The sequence below is a fragment of the Chiroxiphia lanceolata genome, chromosome Z (genome assembly GCF_009829145.1).
Source record: "Chiroxiphia lanceolata isolate bChiLan1 chromosome Z, bChiLan1.pri, whole genome shotgun sequence".
Taxonomy (NCBI): Eukaryota; Metazoa; Chordata; class Aves; order Passeriformes; family Pipridae; genus Chiroxiphia; species Chiroxiphia lanceolata.
The window spans coordinates 10,132,083-10,156,393 of NC_045671.1; the positions used below are offsets into that span (position 1 = coordinate 10,132,083).

General features: G+C 44.4%; 1 protein-coding gene across 6 annotated transcripts in view; it reads right to left on the minus strand.

Moving 5' to 3' along the window:
* Positions 1 to 24,311, minus strand: part of PDZD2 (PDZ domain containing 2) — a 204,399-nt gene that overhangs the window by 98,176 nt on the left and 81,912 nt on the right. Inside the window, exon 1 of one of the 6 annotated variants that reach the window (XM_032675777.1) lies at positions 18,471 to 18,493. The exons of the other annotated variants lie outside the window; for them this stretch is intronic. The gene's annotated coding sequence lies outside the window, so the exon portion shown is untranslated. Of the gene's footprint in view, positions 1 to 18,470; positions 18,494 to 24,311 lie in introns of those variants that run through there. 6 annotated transcript variants of the gene reach the window in all.

Here is a 24,311-nt window from a genome sequence, read left to right on the forward strand (position 1 = left end):
AACAAAGCAAGCCAGGTGTGACCTCCTCTAACGATTTCTTTTCTTTTTTTTTTTTATAATTAAAGAGTGGCCACAAGAGCTCACCTGTACACAGCCCCTGTTGTGCATACATGCATGACTGATCGGCACACCCAGAGATCACCTCACTGATCAGACCTGCAGGGAATTAGGACTAAGAACATGCAGTTCATGAATTACTACAGCATGTCCAGGCATGAGATCAGCACCAAGCTTCCTGACCCAGCCACGGGGGCACTGGCATCAAGCACGTGCTGCTGCAAAGTGGTTGAGAAGCCCTGGAAAGCACAGACTGAATCCAGGCCATATGGGCAAGTCACAATGTAGAGCGTGCCTGGTGCTAGGACAGGACAGAGCTCTGCTGGGGGAGCACATAAGCACTTTTTGGTGCTTACACATGTTTTAATGGGACTCTTGCTCAAACTAAGCAGTTCCCAGGGGAAGGGGAGCAGGGGACACCATGCCTCATTTCCTAGATTGTAAAGGAGATCAAAAGCATTTCCTTGGTCTAATTTCTGCAGCTTGTTAATCCGCCATGAACAATTCAGTACTGCAGTGCTGATGGATATGTGAGCTGCTTATGGAATTTGAACTAAGGGAGAGAAATATCCCACCCCAGAGCTTGGACTAAGCGATTACAATATTTCAAACATCACTCAAGAAAGTCTACAGCTACTTTTTATACACAAGGTCAGGCTAAATGGAAACAACCGCCCTTCAGACCTGACAATCTCTCTTTTTGCATACCCTGTAATTTCTATCCCTTTCTCCTTACAGTTTTCCACTGCTTTCCACTACTGGTTCAGACATCAGAAATAATCAGGATATTTAAGACAATTCAGCTTAGATCAGCTAATTCATTGTATCCTCCGGGCTAGAGGAATCACTAAAGACTAGAAAATTCAGAGATGTCATTTGTCAAAGGCACTTTGAGTGAATTTATTGTATTGATACAATGAGCTTATCGAGTGTTTCCCTATGGAGAGGCTATGAGTGGAGATCCATTTTCCCATTACAATACAATGTCATTTAATGTAAGTATATAAACTGTCTGTGTCCCATCATCACACATTTAGCAAAGGAAATTAAGGACACAAAGGAGAGAGGAGTAATGAATTCTCCAAACGCAATACTGTCCAGACAGTAGGAAACATTGAAAATACTGTCTCGTGCATTTGGAGCTGAGCCTTCCTGAATAAATTAGCATTCAGCCAGTGAGGACACATGGAAGGAAACTTTGCAAAGTGCCAAAAACGACTTGTCTGAAAAGAATTCAGTAAATAGATTCCAGTGTCTGACAAGTGTAAGCTGCACCGAGTATTATCAGAGAGCAATACCTCTTAACCACGTGGACTGCCTTGATAAATGGCAGCTTCTACCAGCTGAAGTCCAAGAAAGATAATCTGAAGGGTCCCAACAAGGCAAGGCGGGAATGAGCACAGTGACAGACGCTGCCCAAGCAGTGTACTCAGAAGTCAATGCATGAACCATATCAATGTGTTATTTATTTTCACAGACTCGTTCCAGATTGTATTTCTGGCACACTGGGGTAAGATCAAGAGCATTTCTCCCAAGAAACTAAGCTAATGAGGATAATTAACGCAGCTCCTAAATATATAAACCGTGCAGATAACGAGCTTCATTTTAATTTTGCTTTTCTAGCAAAAGCAGATGGATTGATCTGACCTGTTTCATGGCACTTTTGCCTTGCCAAAAAAAAGACAAACACTCTCCCTTTAGCTATGGAGCCATAACCAGGCCAACAGTCCTCTCCAGTGCTTTTAGGGCAATTTAGGCTCCACTTTAGCTTACTCCCTGACTTCAGCTTCTTCTGCCAAGCAGCTGGCAGCTGGGGGATGAGGGGATCCCCCATCGCTTTTGCTGGCAGCAGCATCCACACAGTGTGCTTAGCCCAGGTTTCACAGAAACACAGGTTCCATCCCTCAAACAAGTGAGCAACATAATGGGACTTTGATTCAAAATGATGGATTAAGGCCAAGTTAGCACTTCAGCCGTGAGGTCTTTCAGAGTGCAGGTCTTCAAAAGATCAGCAGATACCAGACAGCCACGTAATGCAGGGAAAAAATGAATAATGCAGTATTCCATTTCTCTGAATGGATGAAAAAAAGATCTAGGATAATAATGTAGTACTTATGATTAATAATGGCTGGACTTCAATCAATTTTGGTACAGGCCAAGAACCAAATAAATATTATGTGGATAACATTCCTCTCATGGTGCCAATATAGAATCAATTAAGTTGAAAAAGACCTCTAAGATCACGGAGTCCAACCATTAACCCTGCTGCCAAGCCCAACACTACACCATATCCCCAAGTGCCACATCTACACGTCTATTAAATACCTCCAGGATGGTGAGTTCACCACATCCATGGGCAGCCTGTTCCAACACTTGACAACCCTTTCAGAGAAGAATTGTTTTCCTAATACCCACTCTATACCTTCTCTGGCACAGCTTGAGACTGTGTCTTCTTGTCCTATCACCTATTACTTGAGAGAAGAGACTAGTCCCCACCTGGTTACAACCTCCTTTCAGGTTGTTGTAAGGAGAGACAAGGTCCCCTCAGAGCCTCATTTTTTCCAGGCTAAACATCCCCATCTCCCTCAACTGCTCCTCCCAGGACTTGTGCAGCAGACCCTTCATGAGCTCCACTGTCCTTCTTCGGACATGCTGCAGCACGAAAGGAGAGCAGCCAAAATGTTACAGCACAGATCAAATGATTTTTGATCCTAATGATTCACCTCAATCAGCAACTGCTAAGCAGACCTCACAGACCACCCTCAGGAGCTGTTTACCTAAACCTTGACCACCTGTGCGTGCGTGCATGCACGCACACACACACACACACACACACACGCACGCACACGCATTTTTTGAGTGCTTTCTAATTAGTATTTGCCAAGTGGCCCAACATCCTTGCTCTTATGTTGCCTGAAAATTTTCCTCTGGTCATCACCCACCGAGCTCTCACCAGCCTCCTGTCATGGTCACAGAGCTCACAGGTACCCAATCCTGGCCATCCCTGCAAGTCACACCCAGCATGCAATGTCTTCCAAGAGCAGAAAGCAGTGAGGGGCATGCCTGTGTTACCACTCATCTCTCCCAGTTAAAGTGATCCACCCCCCTGCAAATGTAAAGGATTTACAGCACCCAGAGGAATATCACATCCTGCACCAAAACTGCTCTGAACCCCTGACAGACAAGAAAATATCCAAAAGCCTCATCTGCTAGCAAATTTTTGGCATCTGATGGAAGGCAGCAAATGGCATGCTCCCAAAGTCTCCTCTCTCTGTTCTCAGTGCTTTTTTAAAAGGCATCCACACAGTGAAATTAATATGGATTATATTTAAACGGTTTTTAAAATGCTTTCAATGCACACAGAAAAAAGAATCTATCATGCAGAATCCCTGAAGATATATTAAACAGAACATAGACTGTAATGGTCTTTATTATTCAGACAATAATTCTGTCCAGAGGTTCCAGGTGATCCCTGTCAGGTTCACACCTGGTCATGCACATGGGTCTAATCTTTGCCCACAAATCTGTGACTGCATCTTCAGAGCTGGTATGTATCCACACATACCAGTAACAGCACATGCTGTCAAGAGACAGAAGGCATGCTGCAGCAAATGCACTGCTTGTACTCAGCTGCTGTCACAGCAGACCTTTAATCACTTAGAAGAGGTCATGCATTTTCCTCAGTTTACATGCTTAATATTAAAATGGATTAAGATGTAACTGCTTTGAATGGGGATTTCCTAGAGTTGGTTGCCACAGCCTAGGTTTGAGGCCACAACCTCAGATGCTCAGGCTCAAAATAGATAAAAAAAAACATAGTCGCTAACCCCCTTTCACTTCCAGGGCACACAGTCAGCCAGCCCTTCCATCTTTTCCCTTTACTAACAGATAAGAGGATAGCTGTACCTGCATGATCTGTACTCACTCCTGCAGGACTCGTGTTGAATGGAGGAGCAGATCAAAGCTCAGCATCATCACCAGCCTGGTTACCAGACACCACAGGACCACAGATACCTTCTTAGGCAAAACTCTCACTCAGCAGCCTTGTCCTGAAAGCCCAGATTGAGCCAACCCTATTTAAGGTTCAAGTAGCTTTTTTTCATTTTTCTCCCACCCGCCAGGAGCAACTGGCCCAGTCCTGTGGTCTTTTTCCATTCCCCTCTTCTCTCAGTGTATAAAACGCTTTTCTTCACTTTTCCTTCTATGCATTATTTCACCCATTCAAAGTCCTCCTCTCCACTCATTTCTTGCATGATGCCCAGAAGTTATAAATCTCCAGTGCTTTCTCACAGATGACATTTTCACAAACAATGACATCCTAGCCATTTCCTCTCTGGAGTTCTCTGGCACATCCTGTTTATTCTATATCTATCTTGTTTGTATTGCAAACTCTTCAGAATAAGGACTTTCCACATTTTGCATCCTATACTGGCTGGAAACATGACTGGTGCTACTCAATTCAAGGTTTTAAGGCCAGAAGAGATCACTGCAATTATCTAGCCTGACCTTTTGCCTACCACACAACAAATTTCATCAAGTGACTTCCGCTTTAGGCCCCTGATAGTCCTTATAGAGATACGCTACTAATGGGGATGATGGTCACCATATCATTTTTTATTTTGCACTTTCCCCAATTTTTTGCATATTCAATATTTCTCTCCTTCATATTTAAATCCTTCCAATACTTTCAGCCGTTAGCCCATGTTCAAATTCTAAGAGACATTCTAAAATATACACATACCTTATTTCTATGATGTCTTCACTAAAACAGTTGACATTAATTGCTTATTATACTTTGCATTTTCACAGTTTATATTGAATGTGCTTTTGCTGAGATATGTTCAAGAAAATAGAACTGTATTACAAACAACAGATTTACAATCCTGCCTGTAAGAAGGTACATCTGTAAAAGATTAAAGAACTGAAATGACCTGAGAACAAAGTAAGGGGAGAGAACGAGCTGATGGCATTGCTGGCATGCAAGGTATTTTTGTGTAAAAAATGTATATACAAAAAACCATTCATACATTTTGAATACCTGTATTAACTTTAATGTTCAACATGCTATAAAATGATCATCTTCTGAAGGAAAAAAAAAATTAAATTCCTTTGAGCCAAATATTAAAAGCATTCTTAAAGCAAACAGACACAAGAAGAATGCTCAAAAAAATCTGGTTTTCATCTGTCAAAAATATGTACTGGCTTCAGCTAAAAGCCAATCAATCAATACCCAAAGAATGAAAAAAAAAAAGTTCTAGCCAGTCATAAATATTTTTTTAACTACAATCATCTGGCAGTGGAGCACCACTGACCTAACTTCATGAGCATCTGTCAGCTGGTGATGGCCACGGTGCTGTCAGGAGAAGAAAACAGCAACCCTTTGCTCATTTTACTGAGCAGACTAAAAGTGACCCACCACAAATCGCAGTGAGTGGCACAGTCTGGAGTGGAAAAAATACCCAAAATAAATGCACAAGGAAACCTCTGAGCCTGCTGTGCCCAGTGCACCCAGAGCTCTGGGAGGCTGCGAGGTACCAAAAGGGTCCAAGTACGAGGTGCAACAACTGCACTTCATCACCACTAGGTGGTTATCCACCAAACTCTAATTTCATTGTTTCTTCTAAAAAAAAATTATATTATCCCACCCATAGTTGAAGTTTCTATGAACATGGCATCGTGTAAGAACAATAAAAGCGCTTCTCCAGTTTTCTTTTAATTGCTATGGCAACTCTGTTTATTTGGATTTAAACATCATCCTGGGATGTTTATAACGCCAACAGCACATCACAGTGAGGCAGAACAGGAAAGGGAGAGCCAGTGAGACTCTCATTGTGGCTAACCCAGGTCCAAATCAAGTAATGCAAAACCCCACAGTCAACAGCTGTAGTGAAAAACACAGATTAAGAATTGAACAGAAATAAACATTTCTTGCCACTTGCATTTTTTAACAGAGTGCTCTCTCAACTCTGGCAGCCTGGAAAACTGGGAGAGCTCTACCAACTCCCCCAGGTGCCCTTCTGCATCTTCACCAGTCTGCAAAATTGGGATTTTAACTTGTGGCATCATGTAACCTGCTTTCCACATGGGCTTTCAGGATCACGGAAGGCACACCAGTTAACTGAAGATCCATTGCACCCACCCTAACAATTGTGCTTCTTACTGTACTCATACACAGGAATGACTGAACAGCTTTGCAGGACACCAGCAGTACTTCCAGCATAATTAAACCACTCACTTCCATGAAAGTTTAGGCTAAAACCATGTAAGTGACACTCAAGACCACTGTGAAACTCATGCAGCAGCACTTAACTGCTCCTCCCTGAAACAGTTTGAGCTCAAGATGCTGTACTTGTGGGTTGTGTTAAATGCTGCACAGACAGGCAGTCCCCAGCAACACTACCCTGTAATTAATTTCACAAGATATCTACAAGTACGTGCAAACTCCTAGAAGCACAAGTTAAAGTGCACAAAGAATCACACAACACCTCAAGCTGGAAGGGAGCCGTATGGATCATTGAGTCCTGCTCCTCACAGAACTACTTTAGTTTTAACTAAACCATATGACTAAGAGCATTGCCCAGTTGCCCCTTGAACTCTGAGAGGCATGGCACCATGACCACTTCCCCTGGGGAGCCTGTTGCAGAGATCAACCACAGAGGAGGCAGAATTACCAACTTCCACCAGATTTAAGATTCAGCAATGCAGGGGAAAACAAAAACAAAACCAAAACCCAATCAAAAAAAAAACAAACCACAAACCACAGAAAACAAGCAAGTAACCTAATTTACAGTTCTGCCATGGTTAAAATGAAGAACTGAGCAATTGTTTTCAGTCACAATAGGCAATTGTTGAAAGAAATCAAGAAAAGATCATCCTGCAATCCATCTCGGAGGCTATCCAACAACTTGGAAAATGGTCTGTCACTTCATCCATCAGGAATTTCTACCACCCAACTGGCTATAATGTGATCCTGGCTGGCAGGGAGCAGGACTGATGTCTCTAGGACTCTGGAAATCGAACAGTTTTACTCCCCTAAACAGAGAACAATTTACCTGCACATTTTCCAAAATTACCATTACAAGGAGACTGCTTTCAATCAAACACGCTGCAGGCAAAGAGAGTTTTGCTCTGTTTTGTTTTGTCCAGAGTAGCACAGAGAATTAGCACAGGAAAGATCAGGTAATTGCCCCAGGCACACTGCTTCCTCCTGCACCAGAGGCTGGCTATCACCCTAGCTTCAACTTCGAGAGCTTCAGCTTCAACATCAAGCTTTTGATGGAGGAAAGATGTTTGTCCCACCCACCCTCGTGATTTTTATTACCTTGGAAGAGCTGAAGAAATATTCTGTACGCACCAACAGATCTCACACACCAGATGGGGAACAGGGCAGAGGTAGGGTAAGGTCCAGCCTGCAGCAAGCACTCTCTCATACAGCGTCTGCACTAGGAGTAAGACATGCAGAGTTGAGATGCCTCCATGTAAATCACACAGGTGCTATCCCTACACAGACACAAAAGAAAGAAGAGTCTTTCAAGTGACCCTTAGACCCTCGGTGCAGCAGAAAGAATCCTGGATAGTCTCCAAGCAAGGCAACAAACATGGGAAGCCCCAAACCTGCAATTATAGCAGCCCATGGGGACAAGAGAATCACCATTATTCCAGGAAGATCAGGAACCACAGAAGAGTTCCAGCACAGCCTCCCAGTGTACCCAGGGGCACAAAATCCATCATCACAACTGCTATGTCTTGCTTGCTTAACTACCCACACAGAACCAGTTCTGTTAGAACTTCATGGAGAGACGAGTCAAACAGGACAAAGGCAAATGTCTAAAAACAGCAGCAGGGTGGGGATTATTTTTATTTTGGAACTGAAGTGCTGCAACAGCCTTTTTGACACAGAAAAAAAAAGTTTTCCTCAGAAAGCAAAATGCTTAAAAGGGTCTCTGCACAAATAACACATAACAGCCATAGGTGCATAAAAAACTCCATTAGCTTCCAAAGTGACTTTTTTGTGACTGGTCAGGCTCGAACTTAGCAGCAAATTGCAGCAGTCCTTTCTGAAGAAAGCACCTCTAGCTTCATCTGTGAAACAAACGTGTCGAGGTTAGAACTGCATGGAAAACTACTTCTGCAGTGAACCACCCCCAAAGTTTTGAACGGTGTATTTCATTTTAGTACCATCTCTGCAGAGCACGGTTAGTTAATCTCACATTTAACCCTCTGTGCCAACATTTGTATAGTTTCTGTTGCCACGCCGGAACCCGCACATAATGGGATCTGGCTCAGCGCTCGTGGTGCTCCAGGGATCAATTACCATTTTATACATCAGTGTTTCATTACTGAGCCGTGAATGTCCTCCAGCCAATCATATCCTCAGCTCCGCGCTCCAAGACTCTAATCTTTGAAAATTAGGTATTTGGCAAGATATACTGCAAGAAAGGAAAACTGCCGGACTCATGCTGTTTTGAATGCATCCAGCTTCCATTCACAAATACTGCCATGGCGGTGGCCACTAGATGTTTGCAGTTATGTGATTAAAAAGAAAATGATGATAATTGTGGAGTGGAAATGCACTCTCATCTGTCACTTCTCCTGGAAAATAATGAGCTCTCTTCCTTGTTATGTTCACTGTAATACATCTTTGGAAAAGCCTTATAGAGATTAATGCTCAATTGCTGTAAATGAGCTTAGCTTTATTTATTCTAGGAGAGGATCTGGCCCCAAAGTCCCAATAAACCATTGCTTCACTATGCTTATTAAAGGAAAATCCTATATGGTAGCTAAGACAGGACTTTGGCCTTGTGTCTCGCCTGTAGATTCAGCAATGGAGATTTGGCATGCTTTATATCAACAAGCTGTGCCTAAGTGGACACTTTAAATGAGTCTAAGATACAAGACAGCAAACACTATAAATCTTCGCACAATAAGACAAACTCATCGTTTCTGCTGCTCATCTTCAGCTTTGCTGTCTCCTCCCCATGTGCTGCAACAAGACCAGGAACCTCACTGAGCTCTGACTGATGACACGGGAAACTCATCTGCAGCACTGTAAATATTTGAAATAGTTGATTCTTGAGCAGCAGCTCTGTAGCAGAGACTCTGGGGAACAGAGGCACTGCATGCCCAGACAGGCTGGCTGGGTCCCCACTGGACTGGAGGTACCAAGAAGGGAACCATGTCACTGGGAGGAAGACCTCAGGGAGAAAGCAAGTGTGCTCTTAAAAACCACTGTGATTTCAGTCATCTGTTTTGAAATTGCAAGTGCTGTAAAGTGACAACACACAAGTCACAACCACATGTTAGAGAGTTTGTTTTAAATCATGAGGTGACAATAAGAATCCATTATAACTCCGTTTAACATTCCTGGGCTGGTATGCAACTATGCAACCCACACAACACCACAGCTGTGGTAGTGAGGTCTCGAAAATCTGCTCCAAGAGATCGGAGAAAGCACCAGAACCAAATGTGAGGACAGCGCCAGAAGACTCACACGGATGGCTGCATTCACTCCCACCCAGCCTTTCCTCTTCCCATTGCCACTTACACTCCAGCTGCATCCAGGTGGCAGAACAAAAACTGGCTGACTCTTTGGGAAGGATTTTTAGCACATGTTTCATGGTTCAGCAGATCTAAGGCTGTGGCTCAAAGCCTTTTACACTGGCCACCCAAAGTACAAACATTCCCTTAAATAACCCTTGTTGAGAACTGGGGCTTCCCATACCTTTTTGGAAAAGAATTGCACTTCAAGCAGAAATTTTTTTTTAACTAAGTGATAGAAACCCTCTGCCATGCAACTTAAAGGGATCAGCCTCTATGGCTTCAAGAGCCCCCCCACCTCCAAAAAAAAAGAAAACCATATACTGAACAACTGATACACAAATGACTAAATACTAATGACCTAATCATGTGGCTTTTCCATGACTTTAACAAAGATTCTGTGAACCCAGCACTGGCATTCTGATGAGCAAATATGTGCAGAACAGCAGCAGATGTCAGGTATTGAAAAAAAATAGAAATCCTACCTTTAGATGATTCTTTTAATAGAAAAAGATGAGTTGAGTACAGACTCCTTCTTCAGATATTAATACAAGGACAAAACTCTAAATTGTCTCTTCAAGTACAAACATAGAGAGCAACTTGTCACACGTGGATTTTTGTAGCTGGACAGCAAATGCTGTTTATTTTCAAACTAGCATAGTCCAGACTCAGCTGAACATCTCACAGATGCCTCAGAGTTTCAGATCTCCCTCCAAGCTATCAGGAATGGCTTGTTTGCTCCTTCTACCTGCTAGAATTCTCCAGGTGAGCTTTAAAACTACTGAACAAAGGAAATACAGCAGTTAACAGTGGAATTGTAGTACTTTACCTTCCACAAATACTGATTTTTTTGAATGTTGTGCCAGTACAGCCTTCTCTATCTGATACACATGTTCATGAAATGTATAAAGCTAACACCCTAGCTCTGTCGTGTTCTTCATTAATAATTAAGATTATCGGCCATTTCAGGTATATACAACGTATGTTTCAAAATCTAGCCCTTTTTTTCTTTTATAATGACCCACTTGGTGTATTTGCTGTTTTTAGAAAGGGCTATGCTGCTCGCTCAAAGCTCTGGGAGACCACAGTAATCCTCTCTCAACTGGAACTGGGCTTGGATGATGATCTATTCTGGTCTTTTGGCACTAGCCATAAAAGAAGACACAGATTAAGGTTTTCAAGATGATTTCTGCCAGATAACACAATCAAATAAGCAAGTGATACAGTGACAATACTATTTCAGTAATGCTCAGAGCTGACACAATTGGTATTTTCAGCTCTGGTCATTCCTACAGTTAATAAGAGTATAAATTAAAAATGCCATCCCCACTATACATTCAAATCATTAGTTTCATGTATTTATTATTTTTCCCCTAATTTTCTTTTCTCAGATTAAAAAAAACCTTCTCCAGGAACTGTTAAGCGTTGATAATAACAGACCAGAACACAAAGCCATTTTTCACTGTCCAAGAGGAAACATTTAACATCATGGCTCTGACACAAGTATGCCTGTCACCAACACCCTGCACATGCAGTGCCTGCCTGCGTGTGGATCCCCCACCAGCCCAGCTCCACAAGCCATCCTGTTTACTGTTTAGGGTTGATGTTAAAGCCAAACCAAGCTCCACCCCGCAAAACCCAGAAGAAGAGCAGCTTGTGCAGATGTTGAAATTCTGGTGAGAAAGACAAACTATAAACAGATTTCCTAAAGGAGCTGCCTTGGGACACTCTTATCCAGCAATTCCACTAATTCCCTTGATAGAGAAAATAGGGGACTGCGAATGAAATCTGCAGACAACAGATAGCTGGGAAAAGTCTGTCAACTCAGAGAATGGGCAGAAGTGTACTCAGAACATTCAGGGACTAAAACAACTGAGAGGAGGTTCAGCTTGTCATAAAGCCAAGTGCAGACATGCACTTTGGGATTTAAGAAATATGTTCTGCAGCTTGGTAGCTCAACAGTTGGAAGTGATACAGAAAGAGAAAGCCATTGGTGGTTTAGTGGCTCATGGCAAGAGGGTAAAAAAGCTTGATGTTGCCCAAGGTCTCAGTGAGGAATGGGAAAATATGCAAGACAGTAGTAAGGTCTCAGCTGGAACAACGTGCAATTTCAGGTTATTGAGTTCAAGAAGGTTAAGTGACACTGGAATAGTGCAAGAAAAGGTCAGCAGGATGACCTCTCCCATGAGACAAAGAGACATTGGCTTTGCTACTGGAGCAAAACGAAGGCTCTCTTTGGAGGGAAAAAGGAAAGACAGAGAAGTACAAACCACCTATAAAGAGGCTTAGGCTAGAACTTGAAAGGAGACTTACATCCACCAACATAATACTGTTTGAGCAAAGCTTCAAAAAAAAAAAAAAAATTAGGCAGGAGGCCAACTGTTAAGTACATGAAAATCTACAGCATAGTTGTCTGAGACAGCCAAAAACATGACCAACCATGCAGGACATCCAAAGTTGGTCCTGATAACATACCTCCTCACCATATACAGCCCAATGAGCCTGCCAGCCAAGGTGCAGGAGCTTCACTGCTACCCTAGAACCCGACACTTTCCCTCACCTGCCACCAGGTCGTCTGCTGTCACCAGAAGGCCATGGTGGTTTAGTGCATAGAGAGTTCAGACTCACGTTACTGACACAGTAAAAGCTACTTTGGCTTCCTAAATCACTACACAGTGAAAAGGGCGTGACTTTTTCCACAAAACTTAAGGTTATGCCCAAATCAAGTCAAAGGAAGACAATGAAAGGAAGCTGGTGAAAAGCATGGCAGGTCACACAAAACAACTGGGGTTAGAAGAGAAACAGTTTTAAAGGAAAGGAGAAGGTTTGTGGCTGAAGGCTTTAGAAACCATCACTATGATAGCAAGCAATTCACTGTCATGGCTGAACTCCCCCACTACTCCCCAACGCCGCCCAACAAAATTAACAGTGCAGGCAGGTTCAAACGAGGGCAGTTGACAATCTTGCTAGTCCAAATTAATCTCTGTTTCAAATGAAAAACATGAAGTTAAAAAGGGGACGAGGGTGAAGGAAGGAAAACATAGAGGCTAATTAATGTCAATCACTATAAAAACCCATGACTGATGCTTTTGACATGACCCTTCCAGACAGTGTTTCTGCAGACGGTTGTGTGAGCGTGAGGGGAGTGCCAGAGTGCTGCATAAGAAACAGGATTAGGCGGGAGGGGCCTTGAAATCCACACAACACAAAAACATCTTGCTCAAATATTTATATACAAATACCATGTCCAGATGTTGCAGCAGAGACCTGTGGATGTTTATGCTTTCTGTACCATCTCAACAGCAAAGGCTTAAAATGTCTGTGTAGCAGGATAGGTAGAAACTAGACTCCAAATTAAGTACCACAAACTACTGCTACTGCCACAGGAGGTGTGCAAAGAAGGAGAATTACCCCCATGAGCTTTTCTTCTGTGAATTTACCATCCCACTGTCACCTTACATCTAGAAAAGCCACAAACAGAATTACAAGCTCATTTCAGGTTTCTTTTCTTAAGTCCAACCAAGTATTTTGCCCACAGAGGGGCTTCATTTGTACATTTTTTGTGGTTGTTACACTCAATCTTCAAACCTTACAACAAAACATACAGTATTTTTAGGTCACGAGGTAAGATTTAAACTCTCTATCCACGAGAAGAAAATGAGTCATTAGTCAACGACATAGTTTATAGAAACAGAAATTACCAATTTCCCTCTACTCCTTGGACACAATCTGTTGCTTTCACTGTGCTGCAGCTTTGGGGCTGGTACATCAGACATTTCCTTCATTAGGTTGCATTTGGAAAGTTGTCATTGCAATACCAAAGACAAGAATTTCCTACTCTTAACTGAGCACTATCAGGAGGCTTTGCTAAGCAACAGGATTGCAGAGTAGAAACTGCTCTAATATTGAAGTTTTTGAGATCCAAATTAAATTATAAGCAGTTCTACAAAGTCTCCTTAAAACTCTCAGTGTGTGTTCCCACGTCCCCCAAGTGCTCTCTTGCAATTCACCTGCAACACAAACAACTGTCTTTGGCCAATTTTGTGTTGTTTTTAAAGGGCAGCTGAGCTTATGGAAGACAATATAAAATTATTTTTCCCTGTTCCTCCAGAAGGGCCCTGGCTGCTCAAGGCAGCTGCTGCACTTTGCAGGCAGATAGACTCTCTTAAATGTTAGTTTTAATGGCAAAACTAACTTTTCAGCCATAAAAAGTTCAGCTTTCTGCATTCCCAACAGCTGTTTCTAGAAGGCTGCTCAAGCGCCATGGCTGAGTGGCGGCTTCTTTAGAAGTTTCTTCCCTGGAGGGTAACTTCAGAAACCATCTTGGCTGGTCTAAACTTCTGCTTTAAAAGCTGCAGTGGAAGGCGCTTCATGCTTTTTAAATGAAAGCAACACTTTAAAAGGATTGTAGCAGCTGGACATGAGAACAGATGAGACACTGTCTATCCAAAGTTTAAAACTGAGCCCACAGCTAGGAGAGAGCAGCCACATTCTTACAGATTGGTGTAAACCACAAACAGTTTCATTTAAGTCCAGCTGGAGAGTAAGGACCCTGAAAGGAGGTTTCCCTTTGAAGCCCCATAACTTCTGAGCTCCCTTGGAAGAGCCCAGCAATACCTCAAGCAGGCAGAAGATGCTGCTGCACGGACACACACGTGCTTTGTCTGCAAGACACAACCTACATACCTCAGCTTACTTCCACTGCTAGTAGGTACTTTTCAGAGTTTTTCCTTTGAGTCCTCTCACAGATGTGTCCACCATCCCAGAGAAGTATCCCATCCGCAAGCCCTTTCTCACTCTTTACTCCCTACTCTGCTATTCAGGTGCCAGTATGGGGAATTCAGCAGGGCAGCACAGTTTTAAGTCTTGCATCACTTTTGGGTCTTGTTAGGCAAGTGGTGCCTATCAAAAGCATTTAACATTTTTCACCTTTATTTCATCAACAACATAGAAGAGCTGAGGTGACTTCATGCAGGAAGCATTTCTACATCCTCCACAGCCCTCTTCCCAGGAGATACACAGGAAGTAACTTCCCTTTGCTGAAGAAAGCAACTTTCCCCAATTTCTTATCAGTTGGCTCATCATCAACCAAGCAATGGAGAATTTACACTGGAGATGCCAGGCAGTCTACAAACAAATCTGTTTTGTACTCAATCCGAAGAAGGCCTGAGTATCAGCTCAGCATGTCCCGCTTATCCTGAGGTCACTGGTCAAGACCCACGGAATCAAGACATCACTTTCAATAAATATTTTCACATTAAAACATCTGGAGAAGAGCCAGGGAAGTTCAGCCAATCAGACGAATATACAGTACAAGCCAAGCAGTCCCCTATGGTTATCCTGTCTCTGGAAGTTGGCCTCTTAGCAAGTAATTTACATCTCACGCTCATTCATATTTTAAACAGGTCTTTTAAAACCTGTTTCCTACATGTCAGCGTGTTTAAGGATCTCAATAACTTTTTGCTTTGGTGGCTACATCCTCCTCCTCTCTGCTCTTTCAGCTTTGACCTAGAAGAGCACCACAGCTATAAGTGGGTCAACCCACATCACAAAATATCCTGCCCCAAAAGAGGAAGGTCAGTGTTCAAAGACACAGGACAAAGGTCTTTTGCCTGGTATTGTTAGCTGGACTGCAAGATGACCTGTGAACAAGCAGCACAGAAGTCTGACCCCACCAAGGCATTCTTGACCATCCTGGATTACAGGCAAGAACTTGAAAACTAGCTTCCTTCCTGTTCAGTAGGGTGAGATTCCTGCTCCTTTCTGCAACTCCTGCGTCAAAAACATCAACAGTGCCCTTGCTGCTCTCCCAGCTCACCAGAAACTGCAGAGATTTGCAAATACATTCCCTGACTATTTTGTACATACTCACAGTAGTACTTGGAAGCCACACCCGTTTCTTGAGTCAAAAGGTCAAATTCTGCAAATTACTGCAAATCTTAAGCTTTGGCAGAATTCATCTGGAGCCAAGAGCTTCTCAATGCTGTAGAAAGTGCTGGAGATGCTGTGGGACAAACCAAGTGAACTATGCCAATGTGAATCTAAACATCCAGAAAGCAACGATGGCAGCTACACCAATAGCCTTCCCCTTGCAGTGTTCAACTTGTGTTTCAGATTTACATTAGATTTACATAACATTAGATTTAGTCCATCACCCACTCTCAAGAGGAGAGCTGTATATGAAATAACAAAACATGACATGGGTATGACACGCCCCAAAGCCAACACACCTGGGCCAGGTCACTCCAGCACAGGGCTAAGCAAACACAGCCATGCTGCATCCCATGCAGGTCTAGAAGAAGCAGAGCCATTTTATCCTAATGCTTTAGGGATCTACTTGACCTGAGCTGGCCCTGCACTGAGACAACACAGAGTGCTGCAACCACCTTCCCAACAACCACAAGTCCTGGAGATGGACCTCTGAGACATCGGGTGGGCTGAGGTTCTGTCCTCAAATCAAAGTATTTCTAAACACCTCAGCTCCCAAGAACTCTGGAAAATGAGCGAGGACCTGTGCTAGGTTTTGCCCCATGTGACTTCAACCACTGATCACTATCAATATCCACAGAGCACTCTGCAGAAAAGGCAACATTTTCCCTGAATCCTAGACTAAGCTCTCACTCGTTTACTACATTTTGGCCTACAACAACAGAATTCCACTGTGTATTTTAGCTGAATGTATTATTCCTCATTAGCAGTCTCAGGCTGTTACAAATGTTTAGCCTAGCAAAACAGAGAGTGCAACTACTCCACGAGTGACAGCATTCCTATGCCAAGCAAAACATTTCTTGTTCATCAGGTAGAGCAGAGGTACCAAATCCTGCTTCACAAGTTGTGAACCCTCTCACAGGCAGTGCAGGCTCTGCTGCAAACCCAATCTCTCCACTGGAGCTACAGCTACCACAGGGCAAGGACTGGAGGAGGAGAAGGAGGAACAGGGAAGAAGAAAAGTGACAAGCCTGAAGAAAGGGGTGTCAGCCTACAGGGAATGAAAGCGCACGTCTGAGTTTGTGTGTAAAGTCAGGGCGTATTCAGGTAACTCATACTGCACTTGGGTCCTTATAGCCAGTATTTTCATGAAGCTGGCTGTAGGCAGCTCCCCCTTGAAGAATTCCTCAGGGGCTGCTGCCTTTCTTTAGTCCTTCAGGAAACACAGTACCCACAACAGCATCCATTTCTACCCACACATGTCAAACAGGCTACCACCTCAAGTTCCCTGCAGTCACAGCTCTATCAGGACTGTGGACCTTAAAATTAACTTACAAGACCAGCCAGAGAGAAGGCAACTTGACTGTCATATCCCAGGGCTAGAAGAAGGGAGGGGGAAAATCCTAACGCCCAAACCAGCCAACAATTCTTCATGCCAAACAAGCAATTTTATTAAGGAAATAACATCTGAACAAGACACTCTGCACACACACGTTCTGCAGCTGGAATCTCTTGAGCTGATGTGTCTCTTGGTGATACATAATTCAGAAAATAATTCAGCTCAGCCTCGGAGGCTGGTGGTGGTGGCTCTGTAGTCCTATCAGGCACAAGGCATGGTAAAAAGCTAGGCACAGACTTTAAAAGATATACTGAGCAAATCTGAGAAACATCTTTTTTTCTCCCCTTGCAGTGCACTTGGTGGACAAAACATAATTTCAGAGTGTTGCCAATGTTCAGCCTCAAGGCAGGGGTTCTGGACGACCAGAGAGAAGCCCTGAGCCACCACAACCCACCAGTCCCCTTCTCTGATTCCCTCTGCTGCCTGCTAGACTGCATGTGATAGGAAGAATGCCCCGGCATGCAAACAGAGGTATGCACCAGGGCAGAAGAAAACTGTCCATAAGTAGGGTTATATACACTTTGAGAGTGCCACACAAATAAAAAAACATAGGTAGCACCCACACCACATCATGCTATCTTTGTCAGTCCTTATCCCAAGACCACATAATTTATCATACTTTAAGCAATAACAGTGAAGGACTAAACGGCACTGATATACGTAGGCACATAGTGACATACTGTCTGGCACTTGCTGGAATACACAGGACATCCATATAGAAACAAAACAGATCTTCACAATTTCAGAGTTGTAGCTTATTGCTTTGCTACCCCCACCAACCCCTCAGGGACCAAACATCAATGACAGAACAGCCTGTCACCTTCCCCTTTCAGTTTGGGGTACAGTGAGTAGATACAGAAGTCTGCCCATGACAGGTAGGACACGTACCCTGATTCTAGAGTCTGGTTAAGGCTCTTTTCCTCCTGTCTTTGACACTTGAAGAAAGTTGTTCTCCAGGAAAGACAGGGCACGCAAAAGATCCTCCACAAAGGAAAGATCCTGCCATCCCACTGCACTTGCAGAGTATGATTCCCTCTGCTCACATCCAAAGTCCATGCATAGTCATACATCTGCTAAATCACAGCAAGATCCTTCCACAGTGCCACAGGTTTTCTATTTCAAGTGGATTCATAATTTGCAGGTAACACACTTTCCTGACCATGCAGAAAAATCATGACATAAAGGATATATCATTAACACATTTCCACCAAAAGATCACACACAGAGATGTATCAGGAGAGATGACTAACCCTTCCAGCAGATCCATGCGAGGAATGAAATACTAAATTATTATTTTCTAAATACCACAATAATATTTAGTCACTAAGTCAAAAATCCTTCCAAGATATAAGAAGTAATAACATAAGAGACCTGCTTTCTTCACATGAAATAAAAGTGAGGACCTAATTCCCAGCTTCCAACTAGAGTGAGGGTACCCCTGGTGTTACAGATCCCAAGATCACATAGTTCAAGATGAAGAAAAAGCCTTCATTACCCTTTCCACCCACTTTTTACCAATACCATCCAGAGGCTCCCCATCTCTCCATACCTTCTCAATTAAGGGGGATCCTCTTTTTGAGCCAGGAGATGGAGCCAAAGGGACACTCCCTACTGTGAAGAAAAGGTGAGATGCACAGATAGAGAACCTCACTTTCGGTTGTCAAGGGTGTTACTATCAGTCAATATGAAACAGCAATCCACAGTGATGCTGTAGGATGCAGGGGAGAGCTGCATAACTCACAAAACAGCTCTAGAAAAGTTGACACACCACCCACCTGAGCCAGCAAATACCAGTTACTCTTCTTATTCAACAATTTAATATCTTGAAATTAAAAACTTAGGACACATACACATTTCTAAGCAATGCGCTGACCAGAGGTGTCAGGCATCAAAAGTACTGTCAGGAGAGAGATGAATTAACCTTTATCATCAGAACTGCTGTTCTTCCAGACATTAATGCATGATATTTCTGAACAGCACGGGGTCCAGCTCAGATTGTGAACGCATTCAAAAAACCCAAAGTTTTGTGAGCCGAATGGCACACACAGAGAGTGCACTGCTGTGCAACACAATACTTAAGAGGCTTTCCATCTGCACTCCATTTCAAAGCATATTTTACTTGTTAGCTTCATTCAGAAGGTCCCCCAGTTCCGCTGCAAGAGAGGACTCTGCCAAAATGCTGGGCTGAGCAGAAGCAATGAATCTGTACCAACATAAAGTAGCTATGAATTAAGAATGAAGTACGGCTATGCCCTACATGCACCAAACCCACTAAACACCAACAGACTTTTGTTTGCTTGGGGATTAGGAGATATTTAGGGAACATGATGGCTGCGGCACTATGGCCCCCGAAAGCTCTCCTAACTGAAAGCCAGGAATCATGATAGATTTAGGAAGTAATAATTCAGCTCTATTTTTTGCATCCAATTGGAAGACAGTATATTTTCCTTATTAAAAGCGTACGCAGGCTTGCCAAGCGAAGCTCCTCTTGCAAGCCTTTCGGCAGCGCTTTCATTTTAAAAATCTGGTGCTCGTGTGTCCTACAGGAAAGCATTTTGTGCCTGGAGTTGTAAAGGTTTCCCCCAAACGAACTGTTCAGTGGTTTTGAACCGAGCCTCGTCCCCACGGGAACGCGCACCCTCCTGCCAGACCCCGGCTGAAGTTTCTGCCCAGCCGCGAGCCCGGAGACCCTAGCCCCGGGGCTGGGGGACGTCCTGCACCGGGCGAGCGCGGATCCCGCGGGGCTCCCGCCGCCCGCCCGGTGCCCCCCCACCCGAATCAACTTGCGGCTCCGCGCATCTCTCCGCCTCGTCTCCCGCCGGATCAGCCTCCCCGCAGCAGCCGGCTGATCCCCGCCGCCCGCCCCCCGCAGCCCGCTTCCCGCAGCCCGCTCCCCGCTCATCCGCTCCATCACCTGCCGGCGCCGTGCCGCGGAGCCGGTGCGCGCCGGCGGCGGTGGCTGTGGCGGCGGCCGTGCCTGTGCCGGTGGCTGTGGCGGTGGCTGTGGCTGCTGCTGCCACTGCTGCCGCCGCCGCCACCGCTCCCGCTGTCGCTGCTGCCGGCGGGGAGGCACCTTCGGCGGCGGCGCCGCCGCCTCCCGGGCGCGGGGCGCGGCTGCAGCGGCCACGCAGGGCCCGAACGCCGCCCCGCCCCGGCCCGCCCCGCCGCGCAGGTGGGAGCGCTGACCCCGGCGCACTCCGCCGGGCGTGGGGGGGATACAGGGATGCCCCTCCCGCCCGCTGCCAGGTGCCAGACCCGGCCCCGCGTCCCCGGCGCCCACCCTTCCCGGAGCCGTCCCTACCGGGGGGATGCGCTAGGCAGCCTTTGCGCTGCCTTCGGGCACCTTCACAGGTCGCTTTCCAGCGGGACCCGGTCCGGACACGGTGCTTTTCCCTTCGGCACACTTGCTCCACCCAAACCAGGCTCCTGTTGAGAGCCGTCCTCCTTATGGTCCCCCCTCCCCCCCCCGCCTCGCACGTGAAAATGTTTCCCACTCGGGGCATCTAAATTGAAATCCCCAACTGCTGCCTCCGAACAACTCCCAGGAGCTTGTTCCCTTTTTCCCTTTTCCGGAGCCTGGCCTGATGTGCCAAAGCCAAGTGTCTTTATCTCAGGCTGTCATTTAACATCCCACGGCCATTTTCCAGGTGTGTGGCAGCCGGTTCCCAGCAGACCTAACAGCAGCCAGGTTATATCCAACATTGCATTCTGCCATCTAAACTATACAGCTGCGGTCACAGCCATCTTCTGGCGACAGAAGTTTTGGCCATATAGAAGGAGAAAACCCACTGCTGGAACTGTTAAAAAAAAAAAAAAAAAGAGAGAGAGAGAGAGAACTATATTTGCCCAAGGAGTGACAAGGAGTGAGCAGATCAGGCTGTAATCAAGATGGACAGGGATTAAATTCCTCTGCTGAGTCCCATGCTGTATTCAAGCCATCTTTTTAACAGCTTAGGTTTGCTCACAGCAGTCCCGGCTCCCACACGTAGTACAATCCTGCACAGAAACAACTGTCCCTCCTGTTTTTCAGGACTTTCAACGTGATTTTTAGCCTTCCACGAGTTCAGAAGGAGACAGAAGAGTCTCTGAACTTTGTTCCTTAGAGCAAAATGCATAGCCTGATGTCAGTGCCTTAGCTCCCAGGGAGCACAGGCAGTTAATTAAGTGCCAAAATGGAACACACCAATAGTTAACATACCTAGAGCTTCCCCAAAGGGAAGCTTTCAATCCTTGGGATGTGCCTCTTTCTGGGGCTCAACACTGCTAACCAGGAAATGCCTCCCTTCCCACCATGATTCATGGCCTGACATCTCCTGAGAAAAAAAACTCATAAGCCCCTTCATTTAAAAAGCAGAGATCAGATTTTGAGCACAGTGAGAGGAGGGTGTGATGGCTGCATCCGTCCTCTGAGCAGCAGAGGGGCCGGGAAGTTCATCCAGCATACAGACAGCAAATTCCACAGCTTCTGCTCAAGAAGAGGGAAATGTGCACCAGCATTATTTTCCTAGGAAAATAAGGAGCTTCCAGACAACTCCTGCCTCAGCCCTCTCCAATACCTCTTCTTTAAATGTATTCCTCTGTGCAAATCAGAATCCAAACTTCAGGATACTCATGTGGGAGGAGAGGTTTTCCTGAGTCCCTGCCCTAAAACTGTTTTGTTTTGCCCGCGACCTGGTTATTATAATAATACAAAAGAGTTTTGGATCAGGAATCACACCCTGGGATGCCTCCTTTGGTCTCCCTAACTATTTAGACTACATTCATAAACAGAAAAGAGACCACAGCAGTTATTCTGCACAATCTCCTATCATACTAAAAGTCCAGAAGGATCCAGGAAATGTTTATCCTATAGGCCACAAAACATGACCCAATTTCCTATCCAAATGCAAAGTAAAATGCAAAATCCTGCCTGGTAAAATCTTGGCAGAATAGGGAGTGAGAAGAGGGTTTCTCCTCCCAGCTGGCCTGAGGAGGCACAGCAGAGAGGGAAATGGCATGCAGAGTCCCCATGGGACAAGGAGACAGATGAGCTGCTCTGGCTCGGGCAAGACCAAAGTGTCCTGGATGAGAGCACAGGAACAGGCTCTTGGGCATCAGTAAAGTCCAAAACTGTTAAGTACCTCCCAGCTTGGTGACAGTTCTGCAGGGCTTTTCTAGGTCTGTTTTGGAGCCAACATTCCACTGAAATTTTGGGGGATTGGGCCCTAAATCTTTTTAGCTTTTTATTTTAAAAAATATTGGTAGCATTTACATATTTTACGCACACACATGCAGCTGTGCATTTCAAAGTAATCTGTTGTGCTATAAGCCAAAACAGGATTTGAGTCATACAGGGTTTTAAAGATAAAGCATTGATTTATCTAAAGAAATCTGTCTAAAGAAAATTGGCTTCATACATATGCAAGGAGAACTGCTTAGCACAGATCATCCTCTTCTGCCCCACAGAGTTGGGCATCAAGTTCCTTTCTAGCTTGAATTTCAGGAGTACAAAATGAAAAATTAGGAAAATTAGAATGTCAAAAGAAGGATGCAGAAAAAGCCAGTTCAGTGCTTAGCTAGTGAAGGTTGCTGTTGGATCCCATGCCATGACACAGGGACAGTGCTACATGGCATTTTTAGGACTGCCATTATTTTTGGTTCTTTCCTTATCATTGTCTTGCACAAACAAGTTCTTGATTCACACTCAGAAAAACAACTAATACAAATCATCTCAGAGCCACATTCATACAAACTAAATGTCACTGAAATCAGTTTCACTAATGTGTGAGTTATTAGAAGTTAACACTTTGAGGAAGCAACTGAGAAAGTGTTAGGTCTATTCCTAAGTACCTTAAACTGCACCATATTTAAGCCTTATCTCAAGCATTGCCTTCAGAAGCTGGAAGCACCAGAAACATTTGTTCTTTACAACAGACACAGACATTTACATTCTCCCAACACTGCTGTGTCCCAGGCACCGGATGCCTGACATCCCTGACACACAAAACACACAGATAAAGTCAATTATATGGTACATGTTCCCAAGACCCAAGGCTTTTGTGGATCTGGTGGGCAGCAAAATGAATATGCACTTTTAAATGAAATTCTTCTAAAAACACAATAAGCATCCAGGACCGCATATAACCCAGGACAACAATACAATGTTCCCTTTTTATTTCCTAAAAGAAAACAGCAAAGTTCAGAACTCAGCTAGAAACCACAGAAATGACACAAAAGAGGGTTAACACTGCATAGGAGTCCAGAGCGCCAAGGCAGAGCCAAGGACTGCAAAGGCCACACTCTGCTCCCAGCCATGCCAGTGTAAAATACAAAGATCCCTTCCCTGACCTCCACGAGGATCTCACAGTTCACTCGGATGATTCGGTGCATTCAGGCCACTGAGTTCCCCAAGTCCCCACAATCACCTCCTCCAGAAAGCCCCATTTCTGCACCATATGCTCTTACACTATGAGATGGCTGCCTCAGGGAAAACCTTTCCCTTACCATTTCTTCTGCACACAAGCATAACAAATGTAGGGGTTCCGTTTAAAAAAAAATGCCAGTTTAATAGCTCCAACACACAGCAACCATAAAAAGCCCTGGAGAGCTGAATACCACAGCCCACATCCAGCGTGCCCCCAGAGCCACCCAGGGCTCAGCTGGGAGTTACACTCTCATCCTTTCCTGCTGACTGCAAGTTCATGGGGTGTACAGAAAAATTCCAGCGACCAAAAAAATTCCAAGCAGCCCCAAGTTTGGCTGAAAACACCCCAGTCCTTCATCTTTAGTGGAGTTTTATATGCAAATTGCAGGCAGACAGGCCTTTACGAGACCTCTACTAGAATTATTTGTAAACACTCACTTACTCCTCTTATCATACAAATAGTAGGAAATGAGATGTTTTTTCAATGATTTTTGGGAGGTATTATGATGTCTTGTCTCTGTGTGTCAGCAAGCTTTTAGATGTTTTCTACTACAGAAGGCAGGATTTCGTAGATAAAATAGGAAAAGCAATCCATGGAAGACTGTATTGAGAGAGCTGTTGGGAAATTGAATCTCTCAATGTTATTATTCTGTTCCCTTATTGATAATTATTATTTAAATAGCACTCAAAATACAGTCAGTAGTTTCTAATGAAAACAGGGACATAGGGGCTTTGTCCCAGAGAGCTGACACTGAGACTTCTACATTAAGACCAATTGTTATTTAAAATGTATAAGATCACTAATCTCCAGTAGACTGTTTTTCTTCTCCTTCTGCTTGGGGGTTTCCTTTCAGAGGGGTGAAGTAAGACTGATTGTATTGATAAGTCTCTCCCACAAGCCCTTTTCTGGAATACTATCTTCCAAATATGCCCATTAGCCAGAGGCTGAGCTCTTTGGGCAGAGAGCTGTTTGTGAAATATTTATAT